Genomic DNA, 7,759 nt, shown 5'->3' with positions numbered 1-7,759 from the left:
GCCGCGGGCGAGCTGATCACGCTGCTGCAGGTCCCGGACGGCGGCTGGTGGGAAGGCGAGAAGGAGGACGGGCTCCGCGGCTGGTTCCCGGCGAGCTACGTGCAGTTGCTAGAGGTAAGGGGCGAGGGCCGGGGGCCGGAAGACCCGGGGCTGCGGTGCTCGGCGCGCCCGCGTACCTGTTGCCCGCACCGGGGATGCCGGAGCCGCCCCTGTCCAAGGGGCGCCGCGGGGCTGGCCTGGGGCAGCCGCTGCGCGCCCGATCCTGCGGAAGGCGGAGGCAGCGGGCGCCCCTCCGGGCTGGGCAGCGCAGCGAGCGCCCCCGGAGCGCCCCCCGTGCCGGGCCTCCCGAGCACATCGTGGCCGCCCTGAGGAAGGAGAACTTGTTGCCTGTGTGAGTTCGGGAGCGGGCGAGCGGACGGGCGCGCTCCCGGCGGTGGCAGGGGCCGGCCGAGGGCTGCGGAGCCCGGCGGTCTAGGGAAGACGCGCGAAGGATCGGGATCGGAAAAGTGGCATCACTCAGGTCCCGGAGCCCAGAGCCTGCCGACCCTTGGACGGTCGTGCTGCCCTGGGGCAGGCTGCCTGGCCGCCTCGGAGCCGCCCACTTGCTGGTCAGCTGAGCCTGGCTGGCCACCAGCCGGAGCCGCCCGCCTGATCCAGGGGTGCCGCAGCGCCCCTCCCCTGGTCCAGCGTCCCCAGGCTAAGGTCCAGAGCCTAAGAGTGGCCTGTTCCTGGGGTTCTGGCCTGCCCCCAGGACTGCACAGGACCTGCTGAGCCAAGTCGGCTGGCTGTTTATTGTCTGGGTGACAGTTGGGAGGCCTCCCTGTCCTCTAATCGCTGAGCTCATGGTCACAGCCGAAGTGGGCTCCGAAGTTTCTAAAGTCCTTTGGTGGGGGCGGGGGGGGAGGGAGGAGTGACCTGGCCTTTCGTAAAAAGCTGCCTAACCCCAGGCTTGTTGTACAGACTTCAATGGGCGGTGACCCCCAACTGTGTAAGTAAGTATATATCAAAGGTTCTGCAGAAACACCTCCCCAATCAGGGAGTCTGATTTTATTTATAATTTGACCCCTGACCTACTTCACAAAGAACAGAGTAACAAGGTTGGAGAGAAATTGCTGGGTGGGACTCAAAGAAAAAAAAAAAAAGGACAGAAAGAAAGAATGATAGATGGATGGGGCTAAATGATAATGGGTGAGTTTGGTGAGAAATACCGCGTGGAAATATTACCAGAACCAGAGCCTGGCCTCCTAGAGGTACAGAATCCCTCCCCAAATGGATTGGTAGCATTCGAGCAAAATTTAGGCTGAAAGATTTCGTGGCCTGGTGGAAGAGTAGGTTCCAGAACCCTCGTGGTTCTGTATTTTGAGAAACCTGTGTGCCTGGGACAGGCTCAGGTGTGCCCCTCAGCTTCCCCGGTTCCTTTCCCCGGATTCAGATGGGAAAGAAAGCAAGTGTGTCCCTTCTTGGGAAGACCCGAAGCCTTCTGGTTCCTGGCTCAGAAGCCCTGGGACAGACTCCTGTTTCAGAGTTCCTCTGGTGGCCACACTTTTTCCAGGAAATCCTGATGTGGAAATTTGGCAGTCGGATGTCTGTCCAGTGAGGAGCGTCCCTGGCTGGTTGCAGCCAGCTGTGTTTTGGGTGGGGGTGAGGCTGGGGGTGGGGGTGTTGGTAGGCTGCGCTCACAAGCTAGGACCGGCTCTTTTTTTTCCTCCGGGAAAGGGAGGGTGAATCAGACCCAGGAGACATGCGGAGTGATCTACTGGGACAGTCTTGGGTCGATCAGTCTTGGCATGTGGTGCCTACAAGCTTTGGAAATCTCTGGTGCTTGGTGAGGGGCTTTTAGACCAACCCCCAATGGTGACGTGCCCAGAAGTGCCCGTCTGTGGGAGCATTACTGCTGGGAGGGGCTTCCATTTCTTGAGCACCTACTAGACGCCCATCCCCCTGACAGCTCTGTGAAGGGGGAGGCCCCATCCGCATTTCTCAGGCAAGTAGGAGAGGTGAAGCCACTTGCCCTGGGGGTGATCTTGCATATTGGCCCGGAGGCTCCGATGGCTGAATTACCCTGAGAGGTGAAGCCACTTGCCCTGGGGGTGATCTTGCATATTGGCCCGGAGGAGGCTCCGATGAATTACCCCGTGACTGCGTCTTTTTAAATAGGGCAGCGTGGGCTCAAGTGCTAAAAGGCAGGAAGGAAGGATCTGGATCCTTGAGGGAAAGGGCAAGGNGAATTACCCTGAGAGGTGAAGCCACTTGCCCTGGGGGTGATCTTGCATATTGGCCCGGAGGAGGCTCCGATGGCTGAATTACCCTGTGACTGCGTCTTTTTTAAATAGGGCAGCGTGGGCTCAAGTGCTAAAAGGCAGGAGGGAAGGATCTGGATCCTTGAGGGAAAGGGCAAGGGCAGGCCTCCAGGTCAGCGAGCTGGTGACAGCACCCCTAAGGGGAGGCTGCGCACAGGGCTATGGTGAGGGCAGCTGCTCCTTCCCCCCCTCCGCCCAGCATCCCTCCTGCTAACCCTGAAGTTTGCTGTCACAGGGAGGCTGCTGGCTTTCCTGCAGGTGGAGGCACGGGTGCGCCTGAGCCCTGGGACTTTTCACGGTCAAGGCAGGTGCAGTTTCCCGAGGAAGGATTGCAGATCGGGCTGTCTGTCTGGGAACCTGGTTACCGAGCAGGCTGGTGGGTAGAGTCCCTTGGGATGGGGTGAGTCCTCNCCGCCCAGCATCCCTCCTGCTAACCCTGAAGTTTGCTGTCACAGGGAGGCTGCTGGCTTTCCCGCAGGTGGAGGCACGGGTGCGCCTGAGCCCTGGGACTTTTCATGGTCGAGGCAAGTGCAGTTTTCCGAGGAAGGATTGCAGATTGGGCTGTCTGTGTCTGGGAACCTGGTTACCGAGCAGGCTGGTGGGTAGAGTCCCTTGGGATGGGGTGAGTCCTCGAAGCCAGACTTGGTTAGGTGACAGTGCAGAGCTCCCAAGGGAGTCGCTTTCGGTGGATTGGCCAGTGTCTGAAGTCATGAGTCTGGAGAAGCAGCGGCCAGGTGTTCATCAAGGCCAGAAGTTGGTGCCACAGCCGGGAGGCTGGGCAAGGGGCCTGGAGGTGGACAAGCTCATGGGATGTTGGCCAGCAGGTGCCTGGCCCTGAGCCTGCTGGGGGCGTGGAGATCAGAAGGCTAGGGGAGCTGTTGGGGAGACAGGTCCAGACAGAAGGGATGGCACCAGCCTCCTGGGGGAAGAGTGTGATGGTGGGGACACAGCTGGGCGCGGGGGACCTTTGGCTTTCTGGTGGAAAGAGTGATCCTCATCTTGGCGGAAGGGTATTACGGGTCGAGAGCAGCGTATGCAAAATGGGCACTCCCCGAGGATTTCTTTCTTGTTCATATGAAGAAAGGGGAACTGAGAGGCCCTGGCTTTGCAAAAAGTGTACCTCCTGGGGGCAGCTGGGAGCTAACTCGGACAGGGCTCAGAGATCTGCCTGGGAGGCCAGCCAGTCCTACAGGGAGGGGCTGGCTCGGGGAGATTCTGGTCCTGGCTCCCCGGGGGAGTGTCTTGGGTCAGGCCGCCAAGGAAATGGTAGAAGGGTGCAGCATAGCCTTGGCTTCCAGAAAGCGGCCTCCAGGAAACCGTCAGCCCAAGCGGAGAAGTGGGGGCAGGTGTGGGGGGACTCTGGTGGGGCCAAGGGCTGGCTGCAAGGATCCGAGCTCCTCAGAGGAGGGAACCCAATGGCTGGGCAGGTCCGGTGGGCGGAAGGCGAGGAATTCCCGTGATCTGCTCTTAACCTTGAATGGAGAAAATAAATTTGGGACCTGGCAGATACTGGAAGGCATCTGTAGAAATCCCTCAGAGCTTTTGGGAAATAATAATTCTGGGGGTAAATAAGATTGGAATGCAAACACAACATAGGTTTCTTCGACTGAGGTGCTGTTCTTAGAAGTCCCCATATGGCTGTGGGGTGTAGACCTCGGAGGCGCTAACAATGGGACCCTGTTTGCCAGCAGAACTAGGTGGCTGCAGGGGGTCACCCTTGAACCCCATTTCCTTCTCTCCACCCCTGTCCTCCCATTTTGGGTTCATGTGGTATGCAGCCAGAACCTTCAAGGTGTGGTGTGAGAGAGAGAGATGAGGAGATGTGGTGATGGGGAGCTGGGGAGCTGGGCTGGGCTGTAGATAATTGAGGAACGATGGTTTATCTCTTGCTGTGGAACCCCAAGACTTGGGCCACCCCAAGACTTCGTGTCGCAAAACACCTGTTTACTATTCCCTTGCACATCACTGTGGGTCGATGGGGCTCCGCTGGGTGGTTCTTCTGCTGGTCTGTCTTGGCGTCTGTCGTGCATTTGCAGTCAGATGGTGGGGGGGGTGGGGGGGCTGGGAACTCCAAAATGGCGTCTTCACTCCCATGTCTGGTGCTTTGGTGTTCTTCCAAGGGGGCCTTTCTCTCCGCATGGTGTCTTATCCTCCAGGGCCCTTCCACATGGCCTTTGTCTTTCGCAGGGAGTTGGAGTCTTTCCACGGTGGCTGGTTTCCAAGAATGCAAAGTGCAAATTGCCAGGCCTTCTCAGGGCTCGGGCTCACAACAGGCACATCCCTTCTGGCTCGTATTATTGGTAAAGTGAGTCACAGGACCAGTTGGGATTCTCTGTGGGAGGGAAGTGCCTACAGGTGTGGAAGCAGGTGTATTGAGGGCCCTCTTGCAGACCGGCAGTTCCGGAAGGGTAAGGAGAATACATCTGGGACAGTGATCCATTAAAGAGGGACAGTGCCAGCCCAGACTGATGAGAGAGAGAGACAGACAGAGCCCCCAGAAGGAGGTAAAGTGCAGAAGACTTGGCTGTTGTTCTGCTAGAAAATTCTCCATTGCCATCCCCAGAGGAGATTGAGATTCTCTCTCTCTCTTTTTTTTAAAGACGCCAGGGATTTCTTCATAAAGGCCACCTGATACATGTTGCAGCCGCATTTGAAACCAGATTTTCCTGTCCCTAAAGCCTGGGTCTGTCCACTGGGCCATTGGCATGGCAGTCCAGCCTTCTCGGGTGTGGGGGTGCTCTTTGGAGCTGGTGATTAATAGACACAGTGTATCGGAGCCGAGCCGTCTGACATCTAGTAGCTGCTTGCTAAATTACACAGATTGATTTTAATCCCGGGCCTTTGATTCTGGAACGTGAGAATTACAGAAGGTGGGTGTGACCTTGTCCCTCACTGCAGGATTTTTTCTTAAGGTAGTTTTCAGTTCTGTTCTCAAACCTGTAATGAGGGCTGGGGCTGCCAGAGGATGTGACCGTGACCGAAGAGACCCAACGGGCTTGCTGGTGTCGTCACTCTGTCATCCCACCCTTTGATTTGGGGGCCGCGCCCCGCATTTGTAGCTCCTGCCGTTTGAAAATCTACCTTCAGCTCACCCCTCTGCCTGTCTCCGCGTGGGAGGGCGTCGCATCTCTGCTCAAGTGGCCACCCCACAGGACTTCAAAGACGTGGGCAGGGCTTACGGATTCTGAGGATTCAGGGCATCCTCACAAAAGTTCCCTTAGCAACAAGTCGGCAGGAATCCCTGACATGTGTTCACCACCACGTGAATCCCTACCCATCGCCACCTAGAAACATGAATGAGATGCTGACCTTCTTGGGCTCTCTCAGCCTGGAAAAAAAAACCCCCAGCTTTCCTCCGACGGGCTGATTGACCTCATCTGCAAGCACGGGTGCCGGTCCCCACTTGCCCGGAGAAAGGAGAGGTTTGGTAGACCAGGAAGCCCTGTATCCGTGGGAGGCGTGGGGATTTTTGTGCGGCCGCTTTGAGGGACATGGTTCTCGCAGTCGGCTCCCTGATTACTCACAGCGGCAAGGCAGCCCACGGCAGGCTTTCTAACACAATGCCAGGACCGATCCCCCCCCTTGTACTTAATTGCAAAATTAGTATATTCCTCTTTCCCTGCAATGGTGAGACTTGTGGGGTGGTGTTTACACCTGGAGAGAAGTGGAAACGGTGGCTGGCGAGGGGGGTGGGTGTCTGGCTTGTCCTTTGGTGATGTCGCAGAGGGGTGAGTGCAACAGGTGTATGGACTTGTGAGGGGTTTTGGGGGGTTCCTGGGGATTCACTGCCTCCTCCCTGCACACTTCACGTCTCCCCTGTCTCCTGTCTGATAAAGATGTGTTTTATTAGGTGACCCTTCCTGGTTGACTGTATTTGCTTCACTTCTTGAGCTGGTAGCTAGACTCAGTCCCCAGGGACTTTTTTTGTCTTTTGTCCGGACTAAGCTCATAATCTCTCTGTCCCCTTCACTGCCTTCTAACCCCACCCTCCAAACCATAGTGAAACCACTATCTCTCTATCCCCCACCTGGCCTGCCACTCTCCCCCTTAACCTTTTCTTCTCTCTCTTTTTTTTTTTTTTTAAAGATTTTATTTATTTATTTGAGAGCGAGAGCAGGAGAGAGAGAGAGAGAGAGCATGAGCAGGGTGGAGGGGTGTAGAGGGAGAGGGAGAAGCAGGCTCCCCGCTGAGCAGGGAGCCCAATGCGGGACTCGATCCCAGGACCCTGAGATTGTGACCTGAGCCGAAGGCAGGTGCTTCACCGACTGAACCCCCAGGCATCCCTGACCTCCTCTTCTCCTGTTCATTGGGTTAGCAAGCCTTGTCTGCTCTCCCTTCAAAACATTTCTCAGAACCTTCTCCTTCTGCACTTGTGCTGGCATCCTTTATCTGTAAAGGGCTAGGAAACATTTTCGGTTCTGCGGGCCAAGAGGCAAAGTGGAGTTACAGCCGCGTCGCTGGGATTTGCGGAGCGCCAGAGGCGGTGAGAAGCCAGGAAAGTGCCCCATATGGGCTCTGTCACAACTACTCAGCTCTGTCGTCGGAGTGTGAAGCCGCCATAGATGATCCGAGAACCAATGGGTGTGGTTGAGTTCCAATAAAACTTTATTTATAGATAGCGAGATTTGACTTCGTTACAGTTTTCCTGGGCCCTTGGGGTGTTCTTCATCTTTGGCTTTGTTTTAATCATTTAAAGATGTAAAAGGCATTCTTAGCTTATGGGCTGGATGTAGTTTAGAAGTTCAGAAGTCGATCACTCATTCATTCAACAAACCCTGAGTGTCTGGGAGGGGATGTGCATTCTTTGGTAAGCGTGGCAGGGGAAGTAGTGACAGACACAGCAAAGAAGCTTACACTTCGTTGGGGAGAGGGTACACACACACACAAAAGAGATAATTGTCAAGTACCGTGAGGCCAGTAAAACGGTGCTGTGGTGGAGTGGGGGGTGGGGTGCAGGAGGGGTTTCGATAAGACCCTCGGGGAAGCTTCTCGGAGTTGGTGATACCCGAGCAGAGATCTTATGGTACAGAGCCATGTATCTGGGGAGAAGTGACTTGAAGCAGAGGGCATCACGCATGCAGATACCCTAAAGAGCGTGTTTGTGTGATGTATTTGCGAGAACCAGAATATTCTAGAATGATTAGAAAGCAGGGAGCGGGCAGGAGAGGTGGGATGGGACAGAGAGAGAGGCAGGATATTTGCATATTTGTTGTTGTGTTTCCCCCACCCCCGACTATATATATATATATATATATATATATATATACACACACATATAACTTGATTTTTCTCTAAGAGTCCCTATTCTGCCCAGTAGAAGAAATGTACTATGAAATAATTTGGAATTTCTTGCCCTTTCCCCCAGGTTTGCATTTCTGGCGTATTGACACTCCCACCATGGCTTGATTTCAAGCTTCTAAAGACTTTTAAAAATAGAACACATTTGACATATGACATTG

General features: G+C 55.4%; 1 protein-coding gene across 3 annotated transcripts in view; it reads left to right on the top strand.

Moving 5' to 3' along the window:
- Positions 1-7,759, top strand: part of GAS7 (growth arrest specific 7) — a 214,997-nt gene continuing 207,238 nt past the window's right edge. For 2 of the 3 annotated variants that reach the window (XM_034646916.1, XM_034646925.1), the window contains exon 1: positions 7-114. The gene's annotated coding sequence lies outside the window, so the exon portion shown is untranslated. Of the gene's footprint in view, positions 115-7,759 lie in introns of all 3 variants that reach the window. The other variant, XM_034646920.1, reaches the window with a different exon arrangement.

This window comes from Ailuropoda melanoleuca, chromosome 17, assembly GCF_002007445.2.
Source record: "Ailuropoda melanoleuca isolate Jingjing chromosome 17, ASM200744v2, whole genome shotgun sequence".
Taxonomy (NCBI): domain Eukaryota; kingdom Metazoa; phylum Chordata; class Mammalia; order Carnivora; family Ursidae; genus Ailuropoda; species Ailuropoda melanoleuca.
Note: the sequence above shows the minus strand (reverse complement) of the source record. Positions and strands in the feature narration are given on the sequence as shown.